The sequence below is a fragment of the Salmo trutta genome, chromosome 17 (genome assembly GCF_901001165.1).
Source record: "Salmo trutta chromosome 17, fSalTru1.1, whole genome shotgun sequence".
Classification (NCBI taxonomy): domain Eukaryota; kingdom Metazoa; phylum Chordata; class Actinopteri; order Salmoniformes; family Salmonidae; genus Salmo; species Salmo trutta.
Window position 1 is genome coordinate 14,585,674 of NC_042973.1, and position 16,712 is coordinate 14,602,385.

General features: G+C 43.2%; 1 pseudogene; it reads right to left on the reverse strand.

Annotated features, from left to right (window-relative positions):
- Nucleotides 1-16,712, reverse strand: part of LOC115151263 (WD repeat-containing protein 18-like) — a 79,040-nt pseudogene that overhangs the window by 26,818 nt on the left and 35,510 nt on the right.

The following is a 16,712-nucleotide window of genomic DNA, read 5'->3' on the forward strand; positions in this document are numbered from 1 at the left end:
GGTCGCCAGTCTCTGTTTAGCGCTAACATTCCAGTCCTTGTACTCCGTGTCATGTGCCAAAAATGTTTAGCATGACAGGAGTGGAATGCACATAAGCAGTGCATTATCGCTTAACAAATAAATTCCTGTCTTCTTTAAATAGGCCTGCATTGAACAGCCTCACAACAATGGCATGCTAAAACCCAAATCATTAGATTCATTCTCACATTTCAATACTCACCTGCTGCTTCTTGACTTGATATACTGTTAGATTATTACCTGAAAACAGCTCTCTGGGCTAGGGGTGTTTTCTGACAGCCCAATCATTTCAGTTGCAGAGCAGTGTTGATCAGCTCTGAGGCTTTGCAGATGGTGGTCAGCAGTGGGGAGTGTGCCTTTCCAGCTGTGTGAGTGAAATGTGTGTTTTTGTGTGTTTAATAAATAAACCCTGTAAATTAAACCGCTGATCAACACCCAGCATGACCCTCTCAGCCTTCTCTTTAGAAAGTCAGATGACTGACTTAAAATGACGCAACGCGAAAAACTGGACAGGGGTAAATAACGCCAAGCTCCAAGCCTAAACAACAAGAGATTGCACTGCCAAAAAAGATCTGGCAAGGCCATGGTTCCGTTTAGCTATCCCAGAAGACAGTTCAATAAAAGTGCTGTTGAACGTCGTTACTTCCTCGTTCCGGCCAAAACTGATAGACAGCCAAAGTGGCTGAATAAACAGAAACATCCTATTAAAACAAAATGAGTTCGCAACCTGCCCAGTGATGCAACCAAATCCCAGTTCTCTAAAAGCATTTAATGAACAGAAAGGGACTCCACCTTCGCATTGAGTGGGTGCTGTGGCCCATAGAAAGACCAGACGCCTCAATGTGATGGTAACGCCACGGGGGAAAAAACAACTCTCTACTTTGAGCTCCCTTATAGTCATTAACTGTACATTTGAATACATTATCTTCATTCTTCTAACAATTAGCTTAGTAGATCTGCTTCCAACAGACTTCCAACATGGCGCGGTTGTCAGGTGATTTGTGACGCAACTGCAAGCCCTCTATATCTGTTTCACAAAGTAACATTAAGAGCAAACATAAATAAACGCATCAGCGTGCCACTACACAACAGCCCAAGCTGAACCCAAAGCATAGAGAAAGAAGGGAATTGAGTTTGGCGTCTGCCGTTGGCGCCCAGTAAGAGAGACGGCGAGCATGAGCAGACAAAGCCGGCACCTGGAGCATAGTACAGGCCAAAGGGCATGCATGTCAAACCGTACACTCCATGACCTCAAGGAAGGGCAACAGTGGAAAGGTTTTCTAACACGGCCCGGGGGGCAGGGTGATGTATAATCTTGGTCAACCCAGAAGTAAAATCTTGCGTCATTTGGTCAGATGTGTGTTTAACTTCTGGGTCTATACGTGTTAGAAATTGAGAGTTCCAGCAGTTTACAAAGTCTCCACCCTCGCAAAAGGAAACTGAGGCAAATCCCCCTCCCCTTCCGATCCGTGTGGGCAAACGCACAAAGTACTCGAAGTGAAGACGTTTAAGCACCGCTTTCGCCCAATCCTGAAAAGTCTATATAACGAGTGACCAAAACCCAAAGACTGGAACTACTGCAGCTCGTTATCTCATGCATCCCATTCAGTCTCGGCAGATTAGGTGATGTATGACTCAGGGTGTTGGGGGAGAAATCAATGTCTCAACGGCTGAACTGAAGAGATGGGTTTGGACCACTGAGGTGAGACAAGGGTTTGTTGAGACGAGAGGTCTTTCAAGCTTACCTTTGTGGTTGATGCTGCGGATGCTCTGCTTGCTTTGGATGTCCCACAGTCGTATGGTCTCTTCGTGGGAGCCCGAGAGGAGGAGAGTGCCGTCCATAGACACAGACAGACAGGTCACTAGCTTCCTGTGGAGGGTTGAGTGGAAAGGGAGATCACCACTTAATAAAATAGGTTTCTCAAACATCATGTTTGGGGATCAACATTTGTCTAAGCTTTTCCATTATTAACCAAGTAAATAATGGATGTAATCTAGTCACACAAAATCTCAATTTCATCAAGTGCGTTATATCAGATTTTTTATTTCTCCAGTTCTGATCGGATACTTTCTCCTGATTTCTTAAATGCTATTGTTAGTTTCCTTACAAATGACATGCGTCTCTAGGCTTTAGTCCAGTTACATCACAAGGGAGGACAAAAGCCATTGCTGGAAGAAAAAAACCTAGCACTTTCCTCCCTAAACCCGTTTTCTTACAGCAGAGTTCCAGCATTGTTATCTTGCTTCTGTTCACACATTACAGGCAACCTAATTACTATGTATGCACATTCCAGGTATGGTACCAAAACAGGGACATACACTATATATACACAAAAGTATGTGGACACCCATTCAAATTAGTGGATTTGGCTATTTCAGCCACACCTGTTGCTGATGTGTATAAAACTGAGCAGCCGCACAGAGGCCTAAGACCACCATTCGCAATGCCAAGTGTCGGCTTGCATGGTGCAAAGATCGCCGTCATTGGACTCTGGAGTGATGAATCATGCTTCACCATCTGGCAGTTCGACGGCTGAAGCTGGGTTTGATAGATGGCAGGAGAACGCTACCTACCCCAAAGCATAGTGCCAACTGTGAAGTTTGGTGGAGGAGGAATAATGGTCTGGGGATGTTTTTCATGGTTTGGGCTAGGCCCCTTAGTTCCAGTGAAGGGAAATCTTAATGCTACAGCAAACAATGACATTCTAGACAATTCTGTACTTCCAACTTTGTGGATGGCCCTTTCCTGTTTTGGCATGACAATCCACCCGTGCACAAAGTGAGGTCCATACACAAATGGTTTGTCGAGATTGGTGTGGAAGAACTTGACTGGCCTGCACAGAGCCCTGACCTCAACCCCATCGAACACCTTTGGGATGAATTAGAACGCCGACTGCGAGCCAGACCTAATCGCCCAACATCAGTGCCCAACCTCACTAATGCTCTTCTGGCTGAATGGAAGCAAGTCCCCGCAGCAATGTTCCAACATCTAGTGGTAAGCCTTCCCAGAAGAGTGGAGGCTGTTATAGCAGCAAAGGGGAGACCAACTCCATATTAATGCCCATGATTTTGGAATGAGATGTTCGACGAGCAGATGTCCACATACTTTTGGTCATGTAGTGTATTAAGCACCAAACAAGTCAAGTGGCAAAATTAAATTTAGCAGACGCTCTGACTTACAGTAACAATTAGGGTTAAAGCCACATGAAACAGTCCCTGCCAGTCACTTGAATAGGGCTGTGACGATATTGCAATATTTATTTCCATGGCAAAAATTAAAACATGAAGCACCGACAAAGCCACTTGGATTTTCTGCATATATATATTTTTTAAATACAGATCCTATTTCGACGCACAAAACCATTCAAACAAATTCTAACTGATCAAACGATGGGTGAAAAAACCCATAGTTTCCCCAAAATATTTGCATAACATCACAAACCTTGCTGTGGTCATTCGATGGCAGTGGCATTGACATGTACATCAAAGAGAGAGGATGCCGTAATGAGAGAAATAAGGTAGCCTAAGCCACTGAAATCAGGTCTTTTTTTTTTTTTTTACAAAATGTTAAATCATGACAGTAGTGTTATTAAAGAGATTGAGTCGAGACAGGCTAATTTAGGAAACTTTCTGAATGTACATATAGGCCTATAGAGAGAATCGGTGATCTCACATGCACATCCCTGTATAAGCACCCGTCAATTCAAAGCCACCAGTGTATGTCAGACACAAGAGCAAATATTTACCCTTTCCTTAAAACGTATAAAAAACCTAGGCCTACCTTTCCTGAAAGTAGGCTATAAGATAATGAATGAATTGACAAGTTAAGTATGAAGGGGAGAGAGACAGTTATGAAGATGAAATTGCCAATCATTAAAATATAAATAAATACACACAACATGTCCACAGCCTATTTATCAGCGACGCTGATTATCGAGGGGGAGAGTGTTGGAAAGATATTTCAAAATACTGTGCGGAACTATTATAATTTGAATAGATGTTAAAGAAAACTGTCATGGTTGACTTACTGTGTGAGGTGAATAAAACCACATGGGCATTCATAAAAGTGCATTGCGGCCGACACTGTAGGCTATAGCCTAGGCTACTATTCTGCAGGGATAGAAGGGCAGCATTTTGTTTTGCCTCGCCTAGGGCAGCATATGGGCCAGGACTGGGCCTCATCAACGTTGATTAGTCTAAAGATTAAGAAAAGATTCTGTGTCAAATTATACCAGTAGTAGCAAGTAGCAAGCAATGAAAACGGGCATTGTATAAAATAAATTCCAGATGTTAAGCAATTTCTTTACTGAAGTGCCATAGCCTATAGCGCTCCACACCCCCGCGCATCTAGCAGGTTAGCTGCTCCAGCATCAAAAGACAGTTGGAAAGAGATGTCGAATGTTTAATAGACAGATTAAGTTAGCAAAACAATTGCTTATAATCATTAGTAAACACTCCCACTAAAAGGTAAAGTTCATCTACATGAAAACAAAAGTAAATAAATATTTGTTTCCTTAAATGGTTGTAGTATAGGCCCATTTAAAACGTGTTTGACGGTTACAGTGCATTCAGACAGTATTTAGACCCTTTAATATTTTGTTACATTACAGCCTTATTCTAAAATGTATTACATATTTTTTCCTCCTCATCAATCTACACACAATATCCCATAAAGACAAAGCGACAAGCCTCTGAATGTTCTTGAGTGGCCCAGCCAAAGCCCGGACTTGAACACAATCAAACATCTCTGGAGAGACCTGAAAATAGCTGTGCAGCGATGCTCCCCATCCAACCTGACAGAGCTTGAGAGGATCTGCAGAGAAGAATGGGAGAAACTCCCCAAATACAGATGTCAAGCTTGTGGAGTCATACCCAAGAAGACTCAAGGCTGTAATCGCTGCCACAGGTGCTTCAACAAAGTACTGAGTAAAGGGTCTAAACAAATACAGTACCAGTCAAAAGTCTGCACACACCTACTCATTGCAGGGCTTTTCTTTATTTTTACTATTTTCTACATTGAAGAATAATAGGGAAGACACCAACTATTAAATTATCACATATGGAATCATGTAGTAACCACAAAAAGTGTTAAAAAAATCTAAATATATTTTATATTTGAGATTCTTCAAAGTCAAATCAAATTTTATTGGTCACATACACATGGTTAGCAGATGTTATTGCGAATGTAGCGAAATGCTTGTGCTTCCAGTTCCGACAGTGCAGCAATATCTAACAAGTAATCTAACAATCCCACAACTACCTAATACACACAAATCTAAGTGAAGGGATGGAATAAGAATATGTACATATAAATATATGGATGGGCCATGACTGACCGGCATAGACGAGATGCAAAAGATGGTATAAAATACAGTATATACATACGGGTAATGTAAGATATGTAAACATCATTGTTAAAGTGGCATTAATAAAGTGACTAGTGATCCATTTGTTGGAGTGGCCAATGATTTCAAGTCTGGCTGTTTAACAGTCTGATGGCCTTGATAGAAGCTATTTTTTAGTCTCTCGGTCCCAGCTTTGACGCACCTGTACTGACCTCGCCTTCTGGATGTTAGCGGGGTGAACAGGTAGTGGCTCGGGGGTTGTTGTCCTTGATTATCTTTTTGGCCTTCCTGTGACATCGGGTGTTGTAGGTGTCTTGGAGGGCAGGTAGTTTGCCCCCGGTGATGCGTTGTGCAGCAACACACCACCCTCTGGAGAGCCCAGCGGTTGTGGGCGGTGCAGTTGCCGAACCAGGCGGTGATACAACCCGACAGGATGCTCTCTATTGTGCATCTGTAAAATTTCTTCAGCCTCGTGAGGTTGAAGAGGCGCTGTGGACCATTTCAGTTTGTCCGTGATGTGTATGCCGAGGAACGTAAAACTTTCCACCTTCTCCACTGCTGTCCCGTCGATGTGGATAGGGGGGTGCTCCCTCTGCTGTTTCCTGAAGTCCATGATCATCTCCTTTGTTTTGTTGAAGTTCAGTGAGAGGTTGTTTTCCTGACACCACACTCCGAGTGCCCTCACCTCCTCCCTATTGGCTGTCTAGTCGTTGTTGGTGATCAAGCCTACTCATTTTGTGTCGTCTGCAAACTTGATGATCAAGTTGGAGGCGTGCATGGCCATGCAGTCATGGGTAGTCACCCTTTGCCTTGATGACAGCTTTAACTTCTTCTCTGCAGATCCTCTCAAGCTCTGTCAGGTTTGATGGGGAGCATCGCTGCACAGCTATTTTTAGATCTCTCCAGATGTTCGATCGGGTTCAAGTCCAGGCTCTGGCTGGGCCATTCAAGGACATTCAGAGACTTGTCCCGAAACCACTTCTGCGTTGTATTGGCTGTGTGCTTAGGGTCGTTGTCCTGCTGGAAGGTGAGCCTTCGCCACAGTCTGAGGTCCTGAGTGCTCTGGAGTAGGTTTTCATCAAGAATCTCTCTGTAGTTTGCTCAGTTCATCTTTCCCCTCGATCCTGACGAGTCTCCCAGTCCCTGCCGGTGAAAGAAATCCCTACAGCATGATGCTGCCACCACCATGCTTCACTGTAGGGATGATGCCAGGTTTCCTCCAGATATGACACTTGGCTTTCAGGCAAAAGAGTTCAATCAGACCAGAGCATCTTGTTTCTCATAGTCTGAGAGTCCTTTAGGTGCCTTTTGGAAAACTCCAAGTGGGCTGTCATGTTCCTTTTACTGAAGAGTGGCTTCCGTCTGGCCTCTCTACCATAAAGGCCTACTTGGTGGAGTGCTGCAGAGACGGTTGTCCTTCTGGAAGGTTCTCCCATCTCCACAGAGGAACTCCGGAGCTCTGTCAGAGTAACCATCGGGTTCTTGGTCACTTCCCTAAGCAAGGAACCTCTCCCCCGATTGCTCAGTTTGGCCGGGCGGCCAGCTCTAGGAAGAGTCTTGGTGGTTCCAAACTTCTTCCATTTAAGAATGATGGAGGCCACTGTGTTCTTGGGGACCTTCAATGCTGCAGACATGGTACCCTTCCCCAGATCTGTGCCCCGACACAATCCTGTCTTGGCGCTCTACGGACAATTCCTTCAACCTCGTGGCTTGGTTTTTGCTCGGACATGCACTGTCAACTGTGGGACCTTATATAGACGTGTGTGCCTTTCCAAATCATGTCAAATCAATTGAATTTACCACAGGTGGAATCCAATCAAGTTGTAGAAAAATCTCAAGGATGATCAATGGAAACAGGGAGCACCTGAGCTCAATTTCGAGTCTCATAGCAAAGGGTTGGAATACTTATGTAAATAAGGTATCCGATTATTTTAATACATTTGCAAAAATTTCTAAAACATTGTTTTCACTTCGTCGTTATGGGGTATTGCATGTAGATTGACGAGGAAAAATAACGATTTAATCTATTTTAGAATAAGGCTGTAATGTAGCAAAATATGGAAAAAGTCAAGGGGTCTGAATACTTTCCGAATGCACTGTATATGCCAAGAAGTATGCTTTGTAATGGTTTGTAACTTAAGCTTCATGCTTTGTATGTAAATCCATTCATTGTACAATGTTAATGAAATATCTGCATTTGATAAATACAATTCTCAGACCAATTATTGCTAGTCAACGTCAACTCATTGCCTAATCCTTGCTTGTATATTTGAATTATCTTTATCGAGTCATATAACAATTAGCCTAGTAAAATGCTTGTCTTATTACGAGTCGCATGTGATGTATATATAATATACTGTATATCAAACATATACACATATCAAATATTACTACAGTACAACGCCAGGGTAGCGCCTTCGATTCCCAGGACCACCCATATGTAAAATGTATGCCGCATGACTAAGTTCGCTTTGGAAAATAGTGTCTGCTAAATGGCATTTATTAAATAGAAGAGCCCTTGAAGGCTGTGTCCTTTGAAAACCTGGTTCCCCTTGTTGTCCGACTGGAACGTCTAATCCCGATTTAGGCTCTGCAGATCAGAAGAAACAAGTCAACAGAAGTTCATCAGAGTAAGCAAACCTCAGACTTCTGATAGTTGTTTTTCATTCCCAGAGCTAATTAGCTTGCGTCTCAGGTACACTCACTAACATGTTCCCCCTCTCCTCTATTAAGTTGGCGGGGAATTTGTGGCCCTGTCCAGCCTCTTAATGGTTTGATCGATTGACTTAATTGCTTTAATTAGGGATGCGGTTGCGTCAGACATGCAGTAAGGAAGGGAGGACTGGACACCGCTGGACTTGACTATGACCAACTCTAATCATTACATCACTTCTATACTGCCTATTTTGAAGGCACTCAATTAAACATGACAAGTGGACTTGAAAGGGATTTGGTTAATAGTTAATAATTTTGTCTGTTTGTGTAGAAGCCTGGCCTGGGCTTGATACTCTGGCCAGACGACTGAAATTCAAATCATTAAGGGAAGGTTTGAGTGGGAGGGAAGCATCGTGTATCATTTCACACCACTCCATTAACTAAAATGTTGGAAGTGGAATGAAAAATACAGTAATTAGTCTAATCCACCACCGATGAAGGATGAAATAAATACAAAATTGTGACATTAGCCTGTTAAACTGTTAAAATCAAGTGCTTAAATCCGTGAGGGATGTCCGGAACCATTTAGCAAGAAAATGATGTATTTTCTATGGCAAAAAAAGTCTTGGCAGGATTACATTTCAAAACCTTCACACTGCAGGAAAAGGAAACAGCTGGTTGCTGCTGGCTCGCAGTGGGGAAGAGAATTCTCAGCCTGTCTGTCTGTCACTAGGCCTATTTATCCAAATGTGACAATTCTGGGCTCACTGTCTCATCTCCTGCTGAACAATTTTGACAACAAGGGGGGAACTAAACCGCACAACGAACGCAGCTCTCACTCAGAATGCATAAGAACTTCTGCCCAGCTATGGTATGAAATCCCCTTTATTAAACAATGGTCCAAAGGCACATTCACAGTTAAGCTGTCTAGGAAATGAATAACCCTCTCCAAATCGGGTAAACAGCACAATTAGGGGAGCAGGAAAAGACATGCTGGTGAAGCGTTAATACCTTTTGGATGCTGACTGTAGAGGTGGCAGTTTCAATATTATATTGACAAAACGTTTTAAGCTGTATCAGGAGATGTGGTTGTTGCTATAGGGAAATGATGGTTCATTTATGGGGTTGGTGCAGTGTCCAAATACAGTATACAGGTAGTTTTAATACAAAGTGATCCCACTCTTTGTTAAAAATAAACCACAATATGTTCACATATGCAACAACCCTATTGGATTCAGACAAATTATGTAAAAGTAAATACATAAAAAAAGAAAAATATCAAACATTTGTGATGGAATCCAGTTGGCCCAAAGCAATAACGCTCACTTTCAAGACAAGCAGTCATGAAGAGTGTCAAGCAATGTTAACCAGAAAGAGATGTCTTTATCAAAGATGTACAAACTCATACATTCAGAGGATTAAACTGGAAAAATGCAAACACTACAATATCCATTCTCGATCAAAACAAGGATAGAATGAGATACAGATGATCTGCAATTTCTTTAGAATGAATGACAAAGAATACGGCATAATGAGGTAGATCATTATAATTTAAGAGCTAGGGGGAAGCCAGAGGGAAGAGGAAATGGTGGAGCAGTAAAAAGCTGTGATTTCACTCACCAGCATCTATAGACTTAACTTTAACCATAGAAAGCAACAATGCAGAGTTAATGTAATTGATTTAATGCAGAGCAGGGCTATAAAAGCTTTCTTCTCTCTCCAATTATCTTAATTATCCAATTGATCTTTAAGATGCAGCATTCCTAAATAATGAAGTTTCTAAAGACTGGTTGGAAGTCCAAGGCGTGCGAGTCAATGGGGTAGCGGCTTGGCTTTCAAAATCTTTAAAGGCCCAATGCAGACATTTTTATATCAATATCAAATAATTTCCGGGTAACAATTAAGTACCCTACTGTGATAGTTTTCCATTAAAATTGACAAAAATTGCTTTTTAGTTTCTCAAGGAAGAATTTTGCTAAGACTGTCTGGGAGTGGTCTATGTGGCGAGGGGTGAACTTAAAACTAGCTGTTATTGGCAGAGAGGTTTGGAACTCTTTGTTATTGGTCTATTGACATCACCAGGCAGTAAATTGGTTACCAGGCAAGCCGAAACTCCTGCCCATTCAAACAGGCTGATTAGAAGGTCCTGTGTACATTGTATTTTCAACCAGCAACTATCAGGAAATAACACTGACACATTTTTTTCACACTTTCACAGTGTTATTTTTCATTATCTGTCGTACAATATGATACAAAACACAGTGAAAACTTAATTTTGGCTGCACTGGGCCTTTAAAGGCAAGCAATAAAGATCTGAGGAACGTTAGCACACTAATAAGATATGATTAGAGATACAGGACCAAAGTGAAGGGGTCGGTAGGCATTAATAAGATAAGTCAAGCAACTCTTGTATCCAAACAGGATCTTGACCAGGGGAATTTTCTATCTCAATAATTACAGCTTGCAACAGGTCTTTTAAGCATACATGAAGCATACTTCAATATGAATAAATGAAATTATATGCCGTCTCAGAAGTCTTGTCATATCAATGACTATTTCATGACTTTAAGACATTATTCCTGAGGTCAAGACATTCCACTACAACATTCAAAGCAATTATTGCTATACTTACGTAAAAAAATGTGAATAACATAAGCGGTGGAGTCCCCTGACCAATAGCAGAATATTAGACGAAGTAATCTGCACCGTAGCTAAAAAATTCTAACAAAAACTAAAGGAGCAGTCTAGATCTATATGACCGTTTCTGTGAATATTGTCATGCTCCCTGTCAGACTGATTGACTAACATTAACTTGTTGGTTGTATTAATAACCTGTGAGAGGACTGGAACAATAACCATGAGTCAGTGAAAGAGGGGGGGGGGGGGGGGGTGTATCTGTATCACTCTTTCACAGAAGAGGGCTTTTCTCCACTCAAACCTGATGCCTCTGGAATATTGTTTGTTTGGCCATACATCCAAGTGCCACCCACAACATTTCCAGCGTTGCGGATTTTGGGGGGGGGGGTTGTACACAATTACAAAGTAAATGAGATGAAGAGTAAGGAGGTTGAAAAACTAAAATGTGCGAGTTTTAATTATCGATACATGAAGAATAAATGGAGCAGTGAGACTCGGTCATTGAAGCACAGATTTGGAGGCACTCGGTCTGAACTTCCTGCAGGACTGTGAGAGGAAGAGAAAGGAGACAGGAAGTATCTATAATGGGGGGTGATGCCTACGGGCAACCCGCCTGCACAGGGAGTGACTCACACCCAGTTTCATACGACTGCAAGAGCCAGAATGAGGGAAAATCAGGTTTTAAATAGAAATGGGGTATTCTAATGAGTGGAGGGGGATCCTTTCTTCTGCAAAAATGTTCCCATTAATTTCTGTCATGTTTAATTGAGTCTTTTCTAAAAGTTTCTTTACCTGACGTGAAACTCATGACAAGTAAAAAGGAGACGAGAGGACAAAGCTTGAACCTCAAACTAAACAACATCCATTGACGTCTTCTCTGATCCAGTTGGTTGTGTCGGTTACATACTCAATTTGGATTAATTCGGTGCAGCTTGACACACACACATGGTTATGCATGGAAATGTGACTTTCTGGGGCACAAAAGAAGTCCATCCTGCAAATAAACCATAAATCATGCCTAATACAAAAGTCCATCTTGTGTTAAATGATTTGTCAAAGCTGAGGAAGAAAGATCCTGGTTAGCATGTTACAGTAAGTCTAGATGCACTAAACCAGGGGGGCTGTGACTCTGAACCATAACAGGTCTCCTTTCTCCTTGAAGAGAAGCTGTCAGAAAGGATCCCACTTGACCAGTTGGTGCCGTTCAAGATTAGGGGGGGGATCTTTTTTTTTTTTTAACGAGCATCGCATTATTTCTATTACAGCATATTGGATGACGGTCATTCATATTCCATTAACCCGTCGCAATGTAACAGACAGGTTTAGGCAACTACATGATACTAGAATTTGCCATATATCCATCATGAGGTTGCTATAACCTAGCCTGCAAATTAATACACTGCTCAAAAAAATAAAGGGAACACTAAAATAACACATCCTAGATCTGAATGAATGAAATCATCTTATTAAATACTTTTTTCTTTACATAGTTGAATGTGCTGACAACAAAATCACACAAAAATAATCAATGGAAATCCAATTTATCAAACCATGGAGGTCTGGATTTGGAGTCACACTCAAAATTAAAGTGGAACACCACACTACAGGCTGATCCAACTTTGATGTAATGTCCTTAAAACAAGTCAAAATGAGGCTCAGTAGTGTGTGTGGCCTCCACGTGCCTGTATGACCTCCCTACAATGCCTGGGCATGCTCCTGATGAGGTGGCGGATGGTCTCCTGAGGGATCTCCTCCCAGACCTGGACTAAAGCATCCGCCAACTCCTGGACAGTCTGTGGTGCAACGTGGCGTTGGTGGATGGAGCGAGACATGATGTCCCAGATGTGCTCAATTGGATTCAGGTCTGGGGAACGGGCGGGCCAGTCTATAGCATCAATGCCTTCCTCTTGCAGGAACTGCTGACACACTCCAGCCACATGAGGTCTAGCATTGTCTTGCATTAGGAGGAACCCAGGGCCAACCGCACCAGCATATGGTCTCACAAGGGGTCTGAGGATCTCATCTCGGTACCTAATGGCAGTCAGGCTACCTCTGGCGAGCACATGGAGGGCTGTGCGGCCCCCCAAAGAAATACCACCCCACACTATGACTGACCCACCGCCAAACCGGTCATGCTGGAGGATGTTGCAGGCAGCAGAACGTTCTCCACGGCGTCTCCAGACTCTGTCACGTCTGTCACGTGCTCAGTGTGAACCTGCTTTCATCTGTGAAGAGCACAGGGCGCCAGTGGCGAATTTGCCAATCTTGGTGTTCTCTGGCAAATGCCAAACGTCCTGCACGGTGTTGGGCTGTAAGCACAACCCCCACCTGTGGACGTCGGGCCCTCATACCACCCTCATGGAGTCTGTTTCTAACCGTTTGAGCAGACACATGCACATTTGTGGCCTGCTGGAGGTCATTTTGCAGAGCTCTGGCAGTGCTTCTCCTGCTCCTCCTTGCACAAAGGCGGAGGTAGCGGTCCTGCTGCTGGGCTGTTGCCCTCCTACGGCCTCCTCCACGTCTCCTGATGTACTGGCCTGTCTCCTGGTAGCGCCTCCATGCTCTGGACACTACGCTGACAGACACAGCAAACCTTCTTGCCACAGCTCACATTGATGTGCCATCCTGGATGAGCTGCACTACCTGAGCCACTTGTGTGGGTTGTAGACTCCGTCTCATGCTACCACTAGAGTGAAAGCACCGCCAGCATTCAAAAGTGACCAAAACATTAGCCAGGAAGCATAGGAACTGAGAAGTGGTCTGTGGTCCCCACCTGCAGAACCACTCCTTTATTGGGGGTGTCTTACTAATTGCCTATAATTTCCACCTGTTGTCTATTCCATTTGCACAACAGCATGTGAAATCTATTGTCAATCAGTGTTGCTTCCTAAGTGGACAGTTTGATTTCACAGAAGTGTGATTGACTTGGCGTTACATTGTGTTGTTTAAGTGTTCCCTTTATTTTTTTGAGCAGTGTATAAATTTACATTTTTTTTGCTTTGTCATTATGGGGTATTGTGTGTAGATTAATGAGGGGAATGATTTAATCCATTTTAGAATAAGTAAAAAAAAAAAAAAAAAAAAAGACAAAAAGTCAAGGGCTCTGAATACTTTACCGAATGCACTGTATGTGTTGCCACCCTAGGGTCACGCACTACTCATAAAGCAAACTTTTATTATGAAAAAATATTAAATACCATCAATCCATCCATTTTTCTTTTTAAATACCGTGATATTATATTTTGGCCATATAACCTAGCCCTAGTTGTGACGTCAGACTGAAATAAAGAATATCAGCGCACAATACGTACTGAATACACCAGGAGATAAAGTTATGACATGCAAACTCCATTTTAGAGATGGATACGCCAGTTCAAAGTCTCTTAGTTACGTCCCTTTCCCTTGGTGCGTCGCCAGACTGTGGCCTAATGTACCCGCTGTATATCTGTTTTCCAATTCGCTGTCACCCGTCTGAGCTCGCCCCTGTCCAGACACTTCTCTCCGTGGGCACTATCCACAATGGGTTGGTTATTTATGGTAGGGCAACCTGTTTATAATGTACAGGAAGGCAGGCCACTGATGAAACCTTGACGTTATGAAACAAAAAACCCATGTTCAAGTGGACAAGGTTGCGCTTGATGGATGCTCGATTAAGGTAGACCCACAGTTTGTGAATTAAAGTCGTTGAGACGTTAACCCGAGGAAAGCTCAGGGGTAAACTGTGAAAGGCTAAGGTGGTGAAGACAGAAAAAAATATAGCTTACCTGGCTGCAGAGGGACACCTGGAATATACCGCCGTCGCTGCCGCCACAGAAGAGGTGGTAGTACTCGCAGGGGTCAAGGGTCACTGACATGATGCCCACGTCAAAGAGAACAGACAGGAGCATCTCACCTGAGGATAGCTCCCATAGCTATAGAGAGGTCGAGAGAAGATATGAGAGAGATATAGAGGGAGAGGGATGCATGGATAAATTGAGCAGAGTTGTGGACATTGGTTAATTTCAGCTTTAGGAAATACACTTTAAGGGCTGCTAACATAATACACTGCTAACATTTTAAGGGCTCACGTTAGGCTTGGGCGATTCACCGTATACGGTGTATTTCGACGGTATAACTTTCAACAACAATTTTCTTTTTATTAAAATGTGTATGTAAACTCAGCAAAAAAAGAAACGTCCTCTCACTGTCAACTGCATTTATTTTCAGCAAACTTAACATGTGTAAATATGTTAAGAACATAAGATTCAACAACTGAGACACAAACTGAACAAGTTCCACCGACATGTGACTAACAAAAATGTAATCATGTGCCCCTGAACAAAGGTGGGGGTCAAAATAAAAAGTAAAAGTCAATGCAGCTGGTGGCCACACCAGATACTAAGTACTGCAGTGCATCTCCTCCTCATGGACTGCAACAGATTTGCCAGTTCTTGCTGTGAGATGTTATCCCAATCTTCCACCAAGGCACCTGCAAGTTCCCGTCATATTTCTGGGGGGAATGGCCCTAGCCCTCACTCTCCGATCCAACAGGTCCCAGACGTGCTCAATGGGATTGAGATCCAGGCTCTTCGCTGGCCATGGCAGAACACTGACATTCCTGTCTTGCAGGAAATCACGCACAGAACGAGCAGTATGGCTGGTGGCATTGTCATGCTGGAGGGTCATGTCAGGATGAGCCTGCAGGAAAGGTACCACATGAGGGAGGAGGATGTCTTCCCTGTAGCACTTTTTTCCAGTCCTGTCTGGTCCAGCAAAGGTGGGTTTGTGCCCATACGCGATGCTGTTGCCGGTGATGTCTGGTGAGGACCTGCCTTACAACAGGCCTACAAGCCCTCAGTCCAGCCTCTCTCAGCCTATTGCGGACAGTCTGAACACTGATGGAGGGATTGTGCGTTCCTGGTGTAACTCGGGCAGTTGTTGTTGCCATCCTGTACCTGTCCCGCAGGTGTGATGTTTGGATTTACCGATCCTGTGCAGGTGTTGTTACATGTTACAGGATGGACACTGCGAGGACGATCAGCTGTCCATCCTGTCTACCTGTAGTGCTGTCTTGGGTGTTTCACAATACGGACATTGCAATTTATTGCCCTAGCCACATCTGCAGTCCTCATGCCTCCTTGCAGCATGCCTAAGACATGTTCACGCAGATGAGCAGGGACCCTGGGCATCTTTCTTTTGGTGTTTTTCAGAGTCAGTAGAAAGGCCTCTTTAGTGTCCTAAGTTTTCATAACTGTGACCTTAATTGCCTACCGTCTGTAAGCTGTTAGTGCCTTAGCGACCATTCCACATGTGCATGTTCATTAATTGTTTATGGTTCATTGAACAAGCATGGGAAACAGTGTTTAAACCCTTTACAATTAAGATCTGTGAAGTTATTTGGATTTTTACGAATTATCTTTGGAAGACAGGGTCGTGAAAAAGGGACGTTTCTTTTTTTGCTGAGTTCATGTATATATGGGGCACCCCCACCTTGCAAGGACAGTGGGGCTGCGTGCTACGCCACTGCTTATAACTTTAAGGTAAGTATAATTATAAGAAATCTAAGATGTGTCAAATAAATTATATCCAGCTCAAGGCTCCAATCAAACAATTGTATTTATAAAGCCCTTTTAACATCAGCCGATGTCACAAAGTGCTGTACAGAAACCCAGCCTAAAACCCCAAACAGCAAGCAATGCAGATGTAGAAGCACAGTGGCTTGGAAAAACTCCCTAGAAAGGCAGGAACCTAGGAAGAAAGCTAGAGAGGAGCCAGGCTCTGAGGGGTAGCCAGTCGTCTTCTGGCTGTGCCAGGTGGAGATTATAACAGAACATGGCCAAGATGTTCAACAGTTCATAGATGACCAGCAGGGTCAAATAATAATAATAATCACAGTGGTTGTAGAAGGTGCAACAGGTCAGCACCTCAGGAGTAAATGTCAGTTGGCTTTTCATAGCCGATCATTCAGAGTTAGAGACAGTAGGTGCGGTAGAGAGAGTCGAAAACAGCAGGTCCGGGACAAAGTAGCACGTCCGGTGAACAGGTCAGTGTTTCATAGCTGCAGGCAGAACAGTTGAA